Here is a 20332-nt window from a genome sequence, read left to right on the forward strand (position 1 = left end):
TCAGAGGGTGTGAGGCCCTGGCACAGGTGCCCAGAGAGCTGGGGCTGCCCTGGATCCCTGAAGTGTCCAAGGCCAGGCTGGACAGGGCTTGGAGCACCTGGGACAGGGGAAGGTGATGGACACAGGGGTGAGGATGAGGATGATGATGATGATGATGGACACAGGGATAGTGATGATGGTGACAGACAGAGGGATGACGATGATGGTGACAGACACAGGATGATGATGATGGCAACAGACACAGGAATGATGATGGTGATGATGGTGGTGGACACAGGGATGAGGATGATGATGATGATGATGATGGATGACAATGGTTATGGACACAGGGATGATGACAGGGGACATGGGGATGATGATGGCGATGATGATAGTGGACACAGGGATGATGATGAGGGACACAGAGATGATGATGGATGGTGGTTGACACAGGGATGATGATGATGATTGATAATGGATGACGATGGTGATGATGATGGTGGACACAGGGATAGTGATGATGGTGACAGGCACAGGGATGGTGATGATGGTGATGGAAACAGGGATGAGGATGATGATGGATGATGATGATGATCATGGATGACGATGGTGATGGACACAGGGATGAGGATGATGATGATGGTGATGATGATGGTGGACACAGGGATGATGACAAGGGGACATGGGGATGATGATGGTGATGATGATAGTGGACACAGGGATGAGGATGAGGGACACAGAGATGATGATGGTGATGGACACTGGGACGATGATGGTGATGATGATGATGGTGATGATGGTGGTGGATACAGGAATAGTGATGATGATGATAATGGACACAGAGATGATGATAGTGATGGACACTGGGATGATGATGGTGGTGATGATGATGATGGTGGACACAGGGATAGTGATGATGATGATGATGGACACAGGGATGATGATGGTGATGGACACAGGGATGATGATGGTGATGATGGTGGTGGATACAGGGATGATGATGATGGTGACAGACACAGGGATGACGATGATGATAGTGGACACAGATGATGATGATGTACACAGGGATGATGATGATGATGGCAATGGACATAGGGATGATGATGGTGATGATGATGGCGGATACAGGGATAGTGATGGACACAGGGATGATGATGACGGTGACAGACACAGGGATGGTGATGATGATGGTGGTGATAATGGACACAGATGACAATGATGATCATGGTGATGATGATGATGATGGTGATGGACACAGGGATGGTGATGGTGATGATGGTGGACACAGAGATGATGATGATGATGATGATGATGGACACAGAGGCGATGGTGATGATGGTGGTGGTGATGGACACAGAGATGATAATGATAATGATAGTGATAATGATGATGATGATGGAATGATGGTGGACACAGAGATTATGGTGATGATGATGATGATGATGATGACGATCATGATGATGAAGAAGATGATGATGATGATAGACACAGAGGTAATGGTGATGATAATGATGATGATGATGATGATGATGATGATGATGATGATGATGATGGTGATGATGATGATGGTGATGATGGAATGATGGTGGACACAGAGATTATGGTGATGATGATGATGATGATGATGGAATGATGATGGACACAGAGATGATGATGATGATGGTGAAGATGATGATGAAGATGATGATGAAGGTGATGATGGTGATGATGGACACAGAGATGATGATGATAATGATAATGACGATGATGATGGTGATGATGATGATGATGAAGATGATGATGAAGATGATGATGATGAAGATGATGATGATGATGAAGATGATGATGATGGACACAGAGATGATGATGAAGATGATGATGAAGATGATGATGATGAAGATGATGATGATGACGATGATGAAGATGATGATGAAGACGATGATGAAGACGATGTGCCACCCCCCTCCCGGGGCTTCCCCCTCTCCCCCCCGCTCCTCCCGCGGCGCCTCTCGAGCGCCCCCAGCGGCGCGCGCGGGGCGGGCGGGGGCCGGGCCGGGCGGGGGGAGCGCCGGGAGCGCACCAAGATGGCGACACCCGCAGTCCCTCCCGCAGCTCCCCCCGCGCCGCAGTCCGGCAGCGCCGCGCCGGGGCCGCGCTGAGCCCGCCCGACACGGTGAGTCGCAACCCCCGAGACCCCCGCGGGCTCCACCCGCGGCTCCCCTGCCTCGCTGTTGTGCTGCATCCATCCCCCCTCGCAGCCCTCGGCTGCTCTGCCCCGGGGGCTCTGCCGCAGAGCGCGGCCCGGAGCGCCCCGGGGGTACCGGGGGTGGTTTGAGGGGGGAAGATTTGGGGAGCCCCCAGCCTCAAATCCGCCGGGTGAGGAGAGTCCCGGAGCTTTGCCCGTTTCTCAGCCGTCCCCTCGGTGGATGCTCGGTCACCCCGCAGCCAGGGAAGGGGATGGGGGCCGGTTCTCAGCGCTGCCCGTGCAGCCCGGGACCCCCGGTCCTGCGGGGGAACCGAGCCCGGCCCGGGATCAGCATCCCCCGAGCTGCGGCTGGGAAGGGACAGCCACCCCCTGCGCCCACCCTCCACCTGGAGCTGCTTTTTGGGTCTCTCCATCCTTCCGTCTATTCCTGCATCCCTGCCTGCATCCCTGCCTCCATCCCCTCTCCACCCTGGGGGGCCCACGGGACCCTCCTCCCACGCCCCAAATTCGGGGCCGTGCTCTTTGCATGGTTGGAAGGGAGAACCCGAGTTCTCCTCGATGTCCCTTCCCCCTCGGCTCTCGCTGCAGCGCTGCTCTGTCCCTTCAGCATCCCCTGCTCCCATCGGAGCTTCCCTGCCCGGGCACGGGGGCATCTTGGAGGACAGTTCTGGGTTTTTTTTTGGGGGGATGATGCGGGCAGGGGGACACTTGGGGCATCCTTGGTGTTCCAGCTGACCCAGATGTTGGGTCAGCATCGTGGTTGTGGCTCTTCCTTCCGCCACAGATTTTGGGTTTTTTTTTTTTTTTTGCGAGGTGAGGATAGATTTGGTTTATATTATTTTTTCCCCTTCCTGCTGGGAGGGAATTGCACATTCACGAGGTTTTTCTATTAAAAAATCTGGGTGTCTTCCTCCCCTCCCCCTGCGTTCTGGTGCAAACTGGTGCCCAGCTGATGTGGGGGTGGGGACACCGGGAGATGCTCCACGGCAGCGGCTGCGGATGAGCCGGGGTGAAGTCGGAAAACTCCGCGAAGGGGAAGTGGCTGCGAGGGGCAGCAGCAGCTCCATCCTGACCCGGATTTTGGAGGGTGATCCCAACCGTGGGAGGATCGTTCTGGTCCCCTCCTGGCCCCTCGAGGGGCAGCGCAGGTGGGGCGGGTTTGGCGGCTCCGTTTGTGTTCCGTGCCGTTCCCGTGGATGTGCGAGGCTGGAACAACACTGCAGCATTCCACCCGCACCGGCTGCCGTGACCGGGACGTCCTCTTTTCACATTTAATTTAATTTAACAGCGAGGAACGCGGGGTCCCCGTCCCCCTCCTGCCGGTGTCTTTAGAGCTGGAAAGGCAGGAAAGCATCACCGTGGTGGTTTTCCCCAGCAGTCCCGGTTTGGAGGGATGGGTCTGGAATTGTTCCCGTTTTCCTGTGTGGGTGATGGAGCTCTGGGAAGCTCTGGGTTCCTTTTCAGTGGTGCCCCAGTGCAGAAGGTGTGGGCGAGGCTGGAGGGGCCCATGGGACACTCCCTGTGCTCATTACTGTCCCATCACCGCCCTCCCCATCTCCATCTCCCGTTCTTCAGGGCCAGGTGCCATCACATAAAGTTGGTGAAGCTTTTTAGGATCTTTAAATAGCTCTGGGTTTGGGGAGTAAAGAGCCCTGCACTCTGCTGGGACCTTTCCCTGATGGATCCATCCTGGAGCCTCCCTCCAGTGCTTGGCTTTTCCATCCTCTGTGTGTGTGAAAGTCCCTGTCCTTCACTTTGGTGTTTTATATCAAACTAACAACCTGACCAAAGGGTTCTTTAATAATTTTAACTCTTTTGGGTGCTTCTGCAACGTTGTTCACCCAGGGTGGAGGACCTGGACCCAGCACAGATAATTTAATCAGTTATATAAGCTTGTATGGATGGCTTGGATGTAGATCATGGTATAGATACCCTGCTCAGTGGAACAAGTGAAATGCTGTGGCTCTTTGGTGGGAGGAGGTTTCCTACAGGCAGGAGGGCGAGCCTCAGGAAATGGAGCATGGCCCTGCCTTCATTCTGCTCAATAAAGCAGAAACAAAGTCAGCACTGAATGGAAATGAAGTAACTTCACCACACCAATCACGGCACCATCTCCCTCCTGCTGCTTGCCGTGTCTCTGCTGGTGCTGGGGCTGCCTGGCTGTGTTTTTATTAAAATAAAACCCTGATCTGGGTTTGCACCTCAATGGAGTTGCTGGTTTTCAGTAGCCCCTGCTGTCACACCGTGGCTCTTTGGCATCCATCTCCTTCCCCCAAAGCAGCTGCACCTCCATTGATACTCTGGGATCAATAATTGATTGTTGAGTTCAGAGCAATGGGCTGGCTTAGAGCAGGAGCAGTAAAACAACAGAGCAAGCACAGGGGGAATAATTTCAGGAAGCACAGAGAGGAATCTGTGATGGCTCATGGTGATGGTGGAGAACTGGGCTGGAATCTGGTGGGGCTCAGGAAAGCTTGGACTGTCCCTTTTGTGCCTCAGTGTCCTATTTCTGTTCAGGGCTGGAGGATACAAGTAGGGAAAAAGTGATTCCTGCTGCAGGAGTGCATTACAAAACCTCCCTGACATGAGCTCAGCTTCCAGTCTGGCTTTTAACACTTCCCATTTTCTTCTGGCTTAGGCAAAGCTGTCTCATTTCAGGAGGGGTTTCCTCACACAAAGAGTGGTCAGGCATTGCAAGGAGCTGTCCAGAGGCTCCTGGTGTCCCCATCCCTTTGTCCAGAGAAGGACTGGACATGGCACTCAGTGCTCTGGGTGACAAGGAGGGGATTTGGTCACATTTGGACTCAATGAACTTGGAGAGCTTTTCCAATTTTGATTCTGGGTTGGGTGACAAGGAAGGGATTGGTTGGACTCAATGAACTTGGAGAGTTTCTCCAATTTCAGTGATTCTGGGTTGGGTGAGAAGGAGGGGATTGGTCACATTTGGACTCAGTGAGCTTGGAGAGCTTTTCCAATTTCAGTGACTCTGGGTTGGGTGACAAGGAAGGGATTGGTTGGACTCAATGAACTTGGAGAGCTTTTCCAATTTCAATGATTCTGGGTTGGGTGTCAAGGAGGGGATTTGGTCACAGGTTGGACTCAATGAATTTGGAGAGCTTTTCCAATTTCTTTGATTCTGGGTTGAGTGACAAGGGCTCACCTGGATGACAAGGAGAGGATTGGTCACATTTGGACTCAATAAATTTGGAGAGCTTTTCCAATTTCTTTGATTCTGGGGTGGGTGACAAGGAGGGGATTGGTCACATTTGGACTCAATGAGCTTGTAGAACTTTTCCAATTTCAGTGATTCTGGATTGGGTGTCAAGGAAGGGATTGGTCACATTTGGACTCAATGAACTTGGGGAACTTTTCCAATTTCAGTGATTCTGGGTTGGGTGACAAGGAGGGAATTTGGTCACATTTGGACTCAATAAACTTGGAGAGCTTTTCCAAATTCAATGATTCTGTGTTGGGTGACAGGGACAGAATTTGGTCACATTTGGACTCAATAAACTTGGAGAGCTTTTCCAATTTCTTTGATTCTGGATTGGGTGACAAGGAGGGGATTTGGTCACATTTGGGCTCAATGAATTTGGAGAGCTTTTCCAATTTCAGTGACTCTGGATTGGGTGACAAGGAAGGGATTGGTTGGACTCAATGAACTTGGAGAGATTTTCCAATTTTGATTCTGGGTTGGGTGACAAGGAGGGGATTGGTTGGACTCAACAAACTTGGAGAGCTTTTCCAATTTTGATTCTGGGTTGGGTGACAAGGGCTCACCTGGGTGACAAGAAGGGGATTTGGTCACATTTGGACTCAATGAACTTGGAAAGCTTTTTAAATTTTGATTCTGGGTTGGGTGACAAGGAGGGGATTGGTCACATTTGGACTCAATAAATTTGGAGAGCTTTTCCAACCTCAGTGATTCTGTGTTGGGTGACAAGGAGGGAATTGGTCACAGGTTGGACTCAATGAACTTGGAGAGCTTTTCCAATTTCTTTGATTCTGGGTTGGGTGACAAGGAGGGAATTTGGTCACATTTGGACTCAATAAACTTGGAGAACTTTTCCAACTTCAGTGATTCTGGGATTCTGTTGTGAAATGCTGTTCCAAATTTAGAGCAACTTCAACCTTCCCTGAGCCTTGTCCTGTAACTTTATTCCAGCAAATGGGAGATTTTGAGGAGAAAGAGCAGCCAGTGGTGCTTGGGCTTTGCTCCTTCCTGAGCAGAGCCATTTCAAAATTCAGAGATCTTGCTACCCTCTAAAAATCCCATTCCATGCTTCTTGTACTTCTACCCCAGCTGGAAAGATGAGCAGTTTAGAATGAAATGTCCAGAGAGGTGATTTGGGGAGGAATGTTTATTGAATACTGCTGAATTGTCCAGGTAGTGGAATTAAAGTTACAGGAATAACTGTCCAGGTGGTCCTGAAGTTGTGGAAATAAAATCTTCATTGCAGCAGAAGGAGCAGTGAGTTGTGGAGAGTGAAAAAGGGGAGGCTCAGGGGGGGATTTCCAGCTGCTCCTCAGTGTGACATCTCTGTCACCCAGGTGCCCAAAATGCTCTGGAAACGTGAGGTTGAATGCCAAACGTGGCCATTCCAGTGGGAAAAGAACTTTTTTTCTTGTCTGATGAGTGAAATCAGTCTCAGGATGGTGTCAAAACAAGCAGGAATAGCTGACAGCAGTGTCACTCCACAGGGAAAGCTGCCTTGTGCAGAAAAATTCAGAAATTTTTAACAGAGCACTAAAAGGGGATTTCACATTTGTCCCCTTTGCGCTCAAACCATCCACAAATAAGAAATTAATTCCCCCAAAATTACAGTGTAAAATAAACATTCCCTGCCTCCTGTTTTATGGGTCAGGGATGGGCTGAATGAGCTGAACAAGGAATTAAATTTGGGTTAGTGGCTGAACTCCTGCACAAAAGTTATTTTGGAGCTGCTCTTTGTTCAGAAGTTTGAATTTAACTGGGATTAACCAGTTCTGGTGCTTGTAATTTACTGAGGGATGATTCTGAAATCACAAAAAAACTGGGAGGGGGTGAGGACCCTGCAGGGATGGGGTTTTTAGTGGATTTTCAGTACAGTGTTGTTAAATAATTCTGTTTATTTATATATATATATTTTTTTTATTTTATATTTTTATTTTTTATTTTTATTTTTATTTTTATTTCTATTTATTTCTATATTTTTATTTTTATTTTTATTTTTATTTTTATTTTTTTTTAATTTTTATTTATTTTTATTTTTATTTCTATTTATTTCTATATTTATATATATATTTATATTTTTATTTTTATTTCTATTTCTATTTCTATTTCTATTTCTATTTCTATTTCTATTTCTATTTCTATTTCTATTTCTATCTATATTTATATTTATATTTTAAAATAAATTTCTATTTCTATTTCTACTTATATTTATATTTATATTTATATTTATATTTATATTTATATTTATATTTATATTTATATTTATATTTATATTTATATTTTAAAATATATTTATATTTTAAAATATATTATATATTTATATATATATTTATATTATTTTACAATTTATGTTTTCTGTGTGACCAGGGCTTGGTGGAAGATGTCCCTGCCCATGGCTGGAGTTTTAAGATCCCTTCAAACCCAAACCATTCAAACATTTAATTATTCTAATATTCTTCTGTTGCTGTTGATTGCTTCTTCTCTTCCCTCTGTACATTTCTGTTAATTTTTAAATTAATTAATTAATTAATTTTAAATTTTATTTTTATTTTTAGAGATGTGTCTCTTGCATGATCATTTTGAGACCTTGAGCACTTCCCACACTGAGCCAAATTCCACAAGATTTTTTTTACCATAGAATTCCATATAAATGCTGCTAGGGAGTGGAAATATGGAAATATTTCCTTTGCCTTCCACTTTATAGCATCAGAGAGCTTTCCTAAAGGAAATTTAAATTTAATTTAAATTCTGAAAGAAAAGTCTCTCCTTCACTGACCCTTCTCATTGATAAAATTGATAAAATTGATAAAATTCCAACCACAGAATTCCCTGCAGATGAGGATTGGATTTCCCCATGGATGGATATTTTGGGTTTGTTTGGAATTTTTTAAACTCTCCTGCAGCAGAATTTCAGGGTGCTGTTCATTTCCACATTTATATTTTCCTTCCTGCACGTGGGTTATATAAAAATTCACACAGGCACACAGTGAATGGCTGAACCTTGGTAATTAATAAAGGGAGAAGTGAATTAAATCCAAGGAAATTGCCTCAAAAGTGTTTTTTAATTTATTTTGATGATGGGCTTGAATAATTTATTGGAATATTTCATAATGTAGCAGTAAATGGACTGCTGGGAACATTAAGGAAAAAAAAAAATAATTAAATCTTAGCTACTGGGCACCTCAGTGCAGCAGATTCTGGTGGAAAATCTTTGATATTTGAGCCATGGGTGTGTTGTGTGCACCCAAATCCAAACTGCAGAATAAATTCCTGTCATTTTTCCATGGATAACCCCACACCCTGCAGCCTGGGGCACAATTTTCAGAACTTTTCTCTTGTTACTCTGATGTGGAAAGGACCAAAATAAATCCTAGGATTTATCCAAGTCAATCCCAGCAGGATCATTCCTGTTGGAAAATGATATTTTGGAGGTTTTTTAGCTTTGCCAGGCAGTGGAAATTGTGAAGATGAGGTGAAGCCACACATTTTTGTTCATTACCTTAATGAGGGATAATTTATTGGGAAAAAAATTAAATCAGGACAGGAAAGAACATCCTCAAAATGACCTGAGGGTCTCACTCCTTATGTGTTGATAATTCACAAGAAACTGCCCTGTAAAGAATTCCAAAATGCCAAAATTATAATAATTTATTGGGGAAAAAAGTGAAATCAGGACAGGAAAGAGCATCCCAAGGAGTGAGACCCTCAGGTCACTCTTATGTGTTGATAGTACATAAGAAACAGCCCTGTAAAGAATTCCAAAACACCAAAATTATAATAATTTTTTGGGAAAAAAATGAAATCAGGACAGGAAAGAACATTCCAAGGAGTGAAACCCTCAGGTCACTGTCAGGTGTTGATAGTACATAAGAAACTGCCCTGAAAGTAATTCTAAAGTGCCAAAATTATAATTTATTGGGGAAAAAATTAAATCAGGACAGGAAAGAACATCCTAAAAATGACCTGAGGGTCTCACTCTTTATGTGTTGATAATTCACAAGAAACAGCCCTGTAAAGAATTCCAAAATGCTGAAATTTTAATCATTTATTGGGGGGAAAAATGAAGTCAAGACAGGAAAGAACATCCCAAGGAGTGAGACCATGAGGTCACTGTCATGTGTTGATAATTCACAAGAAACAGCCCTGTAAAGAATTCCAAAATACCAAAATTATAATAATTTATTGGGAAAAAAATGAAATCAGGACAGGAAAGAACATCCCAAGGAGTGAGACCCTCAGGTCACTGTCATGTGTTGATAATTCACAAAAACCAGCCCTGTAAAGAATTCCAAAATGCCAAAATTATAATAATTTATTGGGAAAAAATTAAATCAGGACAGGAAAGAACATCCCAAGGAGTCAGGTCACTGTCAGGTGTTGATAATTCACAAAAACCAGCCCTCTAAGTAAATCTAAAATCCCAAAATTTTAATAATTTTTTGGAGAAAAATTGAAGACAGGCAAGAACATCCTAAAAATGACCTGAGGGTCTCACTCCTTATGTGTGGATAATTCACAAGAAACAGCCCTGTAAAGAATTCCAAAATGCCAAAATTATAATAATTTATTGGGAAAAAAATTAAATCAGGACAGGAAAGAACCTCCCAAGAGTGAGGTCACTGTCATGTGTTGATAATTCACAAAAACCAGCCCTGTAAAGAATTCCAAAACACCAAAATTATAATAATTTTTTGGAAAAAAAAATTAAATCAGGACAGGAAAGAACATCCTAAGAATGACCAGAGGGTCTCACTCCTTATGTGTTGATAATTCACAAGAAACAGCCCTGTAAAGAATTCTAAAATCCCAAAATTCCAATAATTTATTGGGAAAAAAGTGAAATCAGGACAGGCAAGAACATCCCAAGGAGTCAGGTCATTGTCAGGTGTTGATAATTCACAAAAAACAGCCCTGTAAAGAATTCCAAAATGCCAAAATTATAATAAGTTTTTGGGAAAAAAATTAAATCAGGACAGGAAAGAGCATCCTAAGGAGTCAGGTCACTGTCAGGTGTTGATAATTCACAAGAAACTGCCCTGTAAGTAATTCCAAAACACCAAAATTTTAATAATTTTTTGGAAAAAAAATAAAGTCAGGACAGGAAAGAACATCCTAAAAATGACCTGAGGGTCTCACTCCTTATGTGTTGATAATTCACAAGAAACAGCCCTGTAAAGAATTCCAAAACACCAAAATTATAATAATTTATTGGGGAAAAAATTAAATCAGGACAGGAAAACACATCCCAAGGAGTCAGGTCACTGTCAGGTGTTGATAGTACATAAAAAGTAATTCTAAAGTGCCAAAATTATAATTTATTGGGAAAAAAATTAAATCAGGACAGGAAAGAACATCCTAAAAATGACCTGAGGGTCTCACTCCTTATGTGTTGATAATTCACAAGAAACAGCCCTGTAAAGAATTCCAAAATGTCAAAATTTTAATAATTTATTGTGGAAAAAATTAAATCAAGACAGGAAAGAACATCCTAAGAGTGACCTGAGTGTCTCACTCCTTATGTGTTGATAATTCACAAGAAACAGCCCTGTAAAGAATTCCAAAATGCCAAAATTATAATAATTTATTGGGGGGAAAAATGAAGTCAGGACAGGAAAGAACATCCTAAGAGTGACCTGAGGGTCTCACTCCTTATGTGTTGATAATTCACAAAAACCAGCCCTGTAAAGAATTCCAAAATGCCAAAATTATAATAATTTATTGTGGAAAAAATGAAGTCAGGACAGGAAAACACATCCCAAGGAGTCAGGTCACTGTCAGGTGTTGATAATTCACAAAAAACTGCCCTGTAAAGAATTCCAAAATGCCAAAATTATAATAATTTATTGGGGAAAAAATTAAATCAGGACAGGAAAGAACATCCTAAGGAGTGAAACCCTCAGGTCACTCTTATGTGTTAATAGTACATAAGAAACTGCCTTGTAAAGAATTCTAAAATGCCAAAATTATAATAATTTTTTGGAAAAAAAAATGAAATCAGGACAGGAAAGAACATCCTAAGAATGACCAGAGGGTCTCACTCCTTATGTGTTGATAATTCACAAGAAACAGCCCTGTAAAGAATTCTAAAATCCCAAAATTCCAATAATTTATTGGGGAAAAAATTAAATCAGGACAGGAAAGAGCATCCCAAGGAGTCAGGTCATTCTCATGTGTTGATAATTCACAAAAACCAGCCCTGTAAAGAATCCCAAAACACCAAAATTATAATAATTTATTGGGGAAAAAATTAAATCAGGACAGGAAAGAACATCCTAAAAATGACCAGAGGGTCTCACTCTTCATGTGTTGATAATTCACAAGAAACAGCCCTGTAAAGAATTCCAAAATACCAAAATTATAATAATTTATTGGGAAAAAAATGAAATCAGGACAGGAAAGAACATCCCAAGGAGTCAGGTCACTGTCATGTGTTGATAATTCACAAGAAACTGCCCTGTAAAGAATCCCAAAACACCAAAATTATAATAATTTATTGGGAAAAAAATGAAATCAGGACAGGAAAGAACATCCCAAGGAGTCAGGTCACTGTCATGTGTTGATAGTACACAAGAAACTGCCCTATAATATAATAAGTACAATAATAATAATAAGTACAATAATAATAATATCAATAATAAATTTATTATAACATATATAATAATATTATAAATAATATTATTTATATTAATAATATGATAAGTAATTCCAAAATGCCAAAATTTTAATAATTTTTAGGGGAAAAAATGAAATCAGGACAGGAAAGAACATCCCAAGGAGTCAGGTCACTGTCCTGTGTTGATAATTCACAAAAACCAGCCCTGTAAAGAATTCAAAATGCCAAAATTTTAATAATTTATTGGGGAAAAAATTAAATCAGGACAGGAAAGAACATCCTAAAAATGACCTGAGGGTCTCACTCCTTATGTGTTGATAATTCACAAGAAACTGCCCTGTAAAGAGTTCTAAAATCCCAAAATTTTAATAATTTATTGGGAAAAAAATGAAGTCAGGACAGGAAAGAACATCCTAAAAATGACCTGAGGGTCTCACTCCTTATGTGTTGATAATTCACAAGAAACAGCCCTGTAAGTAATTCTAAAATCCCAAAATTTTAATAATTTTTTTGGGAAAAAAATGAAATCAGGACAGGAAAGAACATCCTAAGGAGTCAGGTCCCTGTCAGGTGTTGGTAATTCACAAAAACCAGCCCTGTAAAGAATTCTAAAATCCCAAAATTCCAATAATTTATTGGGAAAAAAGTGAAATCAGGACAGGAAAGAACATCCCAAGGAGTGAGGTCACTCTCATGTGTTGATAATTCACAAAAACCAGCCCTGTAAAGAATCCCAAAACACCAAAATTATAATAATTTATTGGGAAAAAAATGAAATCAGGACAGGAAAGAACATCCTAAAAATGACCTGAGGGTCTCACTCCTTATGTGTTGATAATTCACAAGAAACAGCCCTGTAAGTAATTCCAAAATACCAAAATTATAATAATTTATTGGGAAAAAAATTAGATCAGGACAGGAAAGAACATCCCAAGGAGTGAAACCCTCAGGTCACTGTCATGTGTTAATAGTACACAAGAAACAGCCCTGTAAAGAATTCCAAAATACCAAAATTATAATAATTTATTGGGAAAAAAATTAAATCAGGACAGGAAAGAACATCCTAAAAATGACCTGAGGGTCTCACTCCTTATGTGTTGATAATTCACCAGAAACAGCCCTGTAAAGAATTCCAAAATACCAAAATTATAATAATTTATTGTGGAAAAAATTAAATCAGGACAGGAAAGAACATCCTAAGGAGTGAAACCCTCAGGTCACTCTTATGTGTTAATAGTACATAAGAAACTGCCCTGTAAAGAATTCCAAAATGCCAAAATTATAATAATTTTTTGGGAAAAAAATTAAATCAGGACAGGAAAGAGCATCCTAAGGAGTCAGGTCACTGTCATGTGTTGATAATTCACAAAAACCAGCCCTGTAAAGAATTCCAAAACACCAAAATTATAATAATTTATTGGGAAAAAATTAGATCAGGACAGGAAAGAACATCCTAAAAATGACCTGAGGGTCTCACTCCTTATGTGTTGATAATTCACAAGAAACAGCCCTGTAAAGAATTCCAAAATGCCAAAATTTTAATAATTTTTAGGGGAAAAAATTAAATCAGGACAGGAAAGAACATCCTAAGGAGTGAGACCCTCAGGTCACTGTCATGTGTTGATAGTACATAAGAAACAGCCCTGTAAAGAATTCCAAAACACCAAAATTATAATAATTTATTGGGAAAAAAATGAAATCAGGACAGGAAAGAGCATCCCAAGGAGTCAGGTCACTGTCATGTGTTGATAATTCACAAGAAACTGCCCTGTAAAGAATTCCAAAACACCAAAATTATAATAATTTATTGGGAAAAAAATGAAATCAGGACAGGAAAGAACATCCTCAAAATGACCTGAGGGTCTCACTCCTTATGTGTTGATAATTCACAAGAAACAGCCATGTAAAGAATTCCAAAATGCCAAAATCATAATAATTTATTGTGGAAAAAATTAAATCAGGACAGGAAAGAACATCCCAAGGAGTCAGGTCACTGTCATGTGTTAATAGTACATAAGAAACTGCCCTATAATATAATAAGTACAATAATAATAATAAGTACAATAATAATAATATAAATAATAAATTTATTATTACATATATAATAATATTATAAATAATATAATTAATATTAATAATATGATAAGTAATTCCAAAATACCAAAATTATAATAATTTATTGGGGAAAATAATGAAATCAAGACAGGAAAGAACCTCCCAAGGAGTCAGGTCACTGTTATGTGTTGATAATTCACAAGAAACTGCCCTGTAAAGAATTCCAAAACACCAAAATTATAATAATTTATTGGGAAAAAAATTAAATCAGGACAGGGAAGAACATCCCAAGGAGTGAGGTCACTGTCATGTGTTGGTAATTCACAAGAAACAGCCCTGTAAAGAATCCCAAAACATCAAAATTTTAATAATTTTTTGGGAAAAAAATTAAATCAGGACAGGAACGATCATCCTAAGGAGTCAGGTCATTCTCATGTGTTGATAATTCACAAAAACCAGCCCTGTAAAGAATCCCAAAACGCCAAAATTTGGAGAAATTTCTGCCATGTGCAGCTGTGAGCCACATTTGGGGCATGCTGTTGCTTTGTTGCCTTTGGTTTTGCTTTTCCCTTTAATTTTCCACTCAGCTGAGCCTTGCCTCCAGTTGTGGGTTGTGTAATTTTGCACAGATTCCTCCATGCCTTCATTTTTTTTTCCCTTTTTTTTTTTTATGCTGTGTCCCTGAGCTACTTTGGTTTCTAAATTCAGGCCTTACATATTTATCTGTGCCATTCAATTAGACCACATCCCCAATGCTGCTCTATAGTTTCACAGTATGTGGGAAATTTGGTAATTAAATGCATGCAAATGCTGCAAGAATAGAATAAATTAATTTTCCTTAATATCAGCAGGCCATTTGGTGATTTCTCAGAGATAATGTGACCAAGATTCTGCCTCTTCTCTCCCCTTCTTGCCATCTTTTTTTTAAAAAATCTTTACTATTATTACTCTAGAAATACCCAGGTTTAGAGGAAGAGAATCCTGGCCCTGCTGTGCTCTGGAATTACATAAGGAGGGAGATCTGTACTCCAGGTTTTTTTGAATTTTCCAAATAAAACCTGAGCTGGAAAGAGAATCTGAGCCCTGTGTGTGGTGTAAAAGGTTGTGCCACACCTGCAGGGGATAACCTGAGATCCCTCCCTGCCTGATGCAGCTTTGGAAATGCTGTCCTGAGGCCTCCAGCTGTTCAGGTATTTATTGGGTGTTGATTCCTGCCCTCCAGGGAGTTGTGATTTTTGTTTTTGTGCCTCCCCTGAGCTCCTCCCACGTGAATACAGAACAATCCTCATGGCCTGGGTGCTTCACCTCCTGCTGAAATTACTGAATTTTAACATTAATTTTAAATTCATTCAGCCCCCATGTCAGAGTTTCCAAGGAATCTCAAAGTCATTCCTTCCTCCAGATCTTTTCAAATTTATTTGAATGCTGTGTTAAGATCTGACCTCACTGATTTTCTTTTTCTTTGAGGGGACTTCATCCCAGGCATTCATTCTGTGCCATATCCTCATGGGGTTTTTTTTGGTGATTTTCCTTTTGGATTTGTTGTTTGGGTCCCTCCCTGAGCAGGGCTGGGTTCTCTTCCAGCCTGCAGCACTGCAGTGCTGTTGCATCAGTGCAGGGTTTCTGTCATCCCTCTCCTGCCTTGGCCTCCTCAGGAGTGAGAACAGCCTGACGAGGCAGCAGCAGCTCAGAAATGCAAGAATTGCTGCTGCTGCTGCTGCAGGAGCCAGAGCTGGGGGTGGCTGCATTCAGGGGAAAAAAAAAACTTCCAGTTCTGCTGGGAGGGATGGAGCAAACCCAGCCAGGGCAGGTTGGATTCTCTGAGTTTGAACTCACCTGTGCCCTGCTCCCCTCTTTTGGATTTTTGTCATTTGTGGTGTGAAACTTCCTCCCAATTCTGGAAGGGATGGAGCAAATCCTGCCTGGACAAATTGGAAGCTCTGAGCTTGTCCTCACCTGTGCCCTGCTCCATTTCCTTGGATTTTTGTCATTTGTGGTGTGAAAAGAAACTTCCTCCCAGTTCTGCTGGGTGGGATGGAGCAAATCCTGCCAGGGCAAGGTTGAAGGCTTTGGTCTTGTCCTCACCTGTGCTCTGCTCCCTTCCCTTGGATTTTTGTCATTTCTGGTGTGTTTGATGCAAACAGGAGCAGAGCTGCAGTTTGGGGGTGGCTGCATTGAGGGGAAAAAAAACTTCCAGTTCTGCTGGGAGGGATGGAGCAAACCCAGCCAGGGCAGGTTGGAAACTCTGAGCTTGTCCTCACTTGTGCCCTGCTCCCCTCTTTTGGATTTTTATCATTTGTGATGTGAAACTTCCTCCCAGTTCTGGAAGAGATGGAGCAAATCCTGCCTGGACAAATTGGAAACTCTGAGCTTGTCCTCAGCTGTGCCCTGCTCCCCTCTTTTGGATTTTTTGTCATTTGTGGTGTGAAACTTCCTCACAGTTCTGCTGGAAGGGATGGGGCAAACCCTGCCTGGACAGGTTGGAGGCTCTGAGCTTGAACTCACCTGTGACCTGCTCCCCTGCCTTGGATTTTTATAATTTGTGGTGTGAAACTTCCTCCCAATTTCTGCTGGGAGGGATGGGGCAAACCCTGGCAGGGCAGGTTGGATTCTCTGAGTTTGAACTCACCTGTGCCCTGCTCCTCTCTTTTGGATTTTTGTCATTTGTGGTGTGAAACTTCCTCCCAGTTCTGCTGGGTGGGATGGAGCAAATCCTGCCAGGGCAGGTTGGAGGCTCTGAGCTTGTCCTCAGCTGTGCTCTGCTCTCCTCCCTTGGATTTTTTGTCATTTCTGGTGTGTCTGATGCAAACAGGAGCAGAGCTGCAGTTTGGGGGTGGCTGCATTCAGGAGATAAAACTTCCTCCCAGTTCTGCTGGGGAGGGATGGGGCAAACCCTGCCTGGACAAATTGGAAGCTCTGAGCTTGAACTCACCTGTGCTCTGCTCCCCTCCCTTGGATTTTTGTCATTTCTGGTGTGAAACTTCCTCCCAGTTCTGCTGGGTGGGATGTAGCAAACCCTGCCTGGACAAATTGGAAACTCTGAGCTTGAACTCACCTGTGCTCTGCTCCCCTCTTTTGGTTTTTTGTCATTTCTGATGTGTCTGATGCAAACAGGACACTGTGTCTAACCCAAATCAGCAGAGAAATTGGAATTCAGAAATTCCTGTTGTTCTTGGTGGATGTATTTTTAAAAATTATTTCATTTTTATGGCCTGAGATTATTAGAAACACTGATAATTGGTAGAATTATTGAATGGGTTGGGTTGGGAGGGACATTAAAGATTGTCCAGTGCCATGTGAGCCTGGGGAGGGCTTGACCCTCCCAAAAAAGCTTCCAGAATTCTCCTTGGACACTTTTTCCAGTGCTGAAATCACTCAGGGAACTTCTCAGAGCTGCACTAACACCTGCTAGGGCAGCAAGGAGCATTTTTTGGGAATTTTTCTGTTGGTGCTGTCCTAAACCCAGCCCCAAGCAGAGGGAGGAATGTGCTGAGCACCTTTTATCTAAAAATTTTGGTTTGGCTGAGAGCAGTGACTGGTCCAGCTGTTTTTGCAGGAATATAATGGCTTTGAGGATGAAGCTGCTTTTCAGAATGGTTTTTTTTTTTCTAGAATAGTTTGTGTTCAGGAGGGCCCAAGTTGGGGTGGAGACCCCACAAGCTGCTCCTGTTTTGTGCCATAGAACTCATGGGAGTGAGCAGCTGATGCCTTGGGGTTTAGCTTTGATATTTTTCAGATTCTCTGCTGCTTGATGTTTAACTCTGAAACTTCCTGTTAGGTGTTAGAAAGTTCTCTTCACAGGGTGGTTGGACAAAACAATTCCTTTCTAGCTAGAGAATCAAGCTGGCACCCAAAAATCAGAAATAATGGTTAAGGGAAGGGGGCTGAGAATTCATAACCTGGGGCTGTGGTTGGATAATTGACTCCAAAACTTCTAAAAGTGTAAAAACTCATGACCAGGATCCATCTGGGATTTGATTTGGGTGTAGCCCTGGCCAGGCTCTTGCACTGCTTTTCAGTAAATTCCTATTTTATCTTTTCAATAAATTCCTATTTTATCTTTTCAATAAATTCCTGTTTTATCCCTTTTGCTCTGCCTGGTCTCTGTTCCAGCTCAGCCTTTCCAGGCATCCCAGTGGGTCCAGCTGTGTCCAGCCTTGCTGTGCACATACCTGGAGCTCATTTTGGGGTTTGCTGTGTGGGTTTGAAGAGCAGGGCTCTGCCTAAAAGAGGGAGAACCCCTGGATGTTACATCTGTCCAGGTTCCAGCAGAACCACCAGGGCTCTCCCAGCCAGCAGCAGTCACCCCTGTGGAAACAAAGAAATCTAAAATGAAAATAAAGCAGGTGGATAATGAGGATCAGAAAGGAGGATCCTCACAACCAGCAGGGGAAATCATCACCTGTCATATGAAAATCTCTGTAATCTGAAAAAAGTCATTGTGTGATGGGGGTGTGAGGCTTTTACAGCTTGGTTACTTCAGGTCTGGGACCTTGTCGGTACAGGTGGGACACTGGATGGTGCTGAGGCAAGGAATTTGGGAATTTGGGACCCTTGACCAGGACTCAGGTGTGGATCAGGAATTTGTGAGGGATTCAGGCCCCCTTTCCCTCTGGGAGCAGCTTTTAAAGAGTGAAGGAAAGAGGTTTTTCCCCAGAGAGAGAATGCAGGAGCACCAGCATGGAATGTTCTGGAGGAGCCTTGAGGAAGGGAATCCAAGAGCTGAGAGAGGTGGCAGTGCTGGGACGGACAGGACAATGACCCTGCCAAGGTGAGGAGCACAGGGCAGGTGTGGAATCTGGCAAAGCTGGGGCCATCTCATTATTGAAATAATTAATGCTGATAACAGCTCAGACAGTTGGTTCTGTCACCAGCAAGCTCAGGATTGTTGAGAGTGTGATCAATGACCCAAGCCAGGCTCGTCTCTGGTGTCATTAACAACCTCCAAGAGGTTGCAGTGCTGACCTTGTCCCTGTGTTTAACCCCCTGACCTTATCCCTATTTTTACCCCCCTGACCTTATCCCTGGTTTTACCCTCATGACCTTTTCCCTGTTTCCCCCTGACTCTGTCCCTGTGTTTTCCCCCTGCCCTTATCCCTGTTTCCCCCCTGATCTTATTCTTGTTTTTACCCTCGTGACCTTATCCCTGTATTTGCTCCCCTGACCTCATCCCCGTTTCCCCCTGACCCTGTCCCTGTTTTTACCCCCTCACCTCATCCCTGTTTCCCCCCTAAATTATCCCTGTTTTTCCCCCCTGATATTATCCCTGAGTTTGCCCTCGTGACCTTATCCCTGTGTTTGATCCCCTGACCTTATCCCTGTTTCCCCCCTGCCCTTATCCCTGTTTTTACCCCCTGACCTCATCCCTGTTTTACCCTCATGACCTTATCCCTATATTTGTTCCCCTGACCTTATCCCTGTGTTTACCCCTGACTTTATCCCTGTTTTTACCCCTGCCCTTATCTCTGTTTCCCCCCTAACCTCATCCCTGTGTTTTCCTCCTGACTTTATCCCTGGTTTTGTTCCCCTGACCTTATCCCTGTCCCTGTGTTTTCCCCCTGACCTCATCCCTGTTTTTCCCCCCTGACTTTATCCCTGTATTACCCCCAACCTTATCCCTGTGTTCTCCCCCTGACCTTATCCCTATTTTTACCCCCCTGACCTTATCCCTGGTTTTACCCTCGTGACCTTATCCCTGTTTTCCTCCCCTGACCTTATCCCTGTTTTTACCCTCATGACCTTTTCCCTGTTTCCCCCTGACTCTGTCCCTGTGTTTTCCTCCTGACCTTATCCCTGTTTTTCTCCCCTGACCTTATCCCTGTGTTCTCCCCCTGACTTTATCCCTGTTTTTACCCCTGCCCTTATCCATGTTTCCCCCCTAACCTCATCCCTGTTTTTACCCTTGTGACCTTATCCCTGTTTTTCCCTCCCTGCCCTTATCTCTGTTTTCACTCCCCTGACCTTATCCCTGGTTTTACCCTCATGACCTTATCCCTGTTTTTACTCCCCTAACCTCATCCCTGTGTTTTTCCTCCTACCTTATCCCTGTTTTTACCCCCTGCCCTTATCCCTGTTTCCCCCCTAACCTCATCCCTGTTTTTACCCCCCTAACCTCATCCCTGTTTTTGCTCCCCTAACCTCATCCCTGTATTTGCCTCCCTGACCTCATCTCTGTTTTTACCCCCTGACCTTATCCCTGTTTTTACCCTCGTGAACTTATCCCTGTTCCCTAACCTTATCCCTAACCCTGACCTATCCCTGTTTTTGCTCCCCTGACCTCATCCCT

This window comes from Catharus ustulatus, chromosome 31 (genome assembly GCF_009819885.2).
Source record: "Catharus ustulatus isolate bCatUst1 chromosome 31, bCatUst1.pri.v2, whole genome shotgun sequence".
Classification (NCBI taxonomy): domain Eukaryota; kingdom Metazoa; phylum Chordata; class Aves; order Passeriformes; family Turdidae; genus Catharus; species Catharus ustulatus.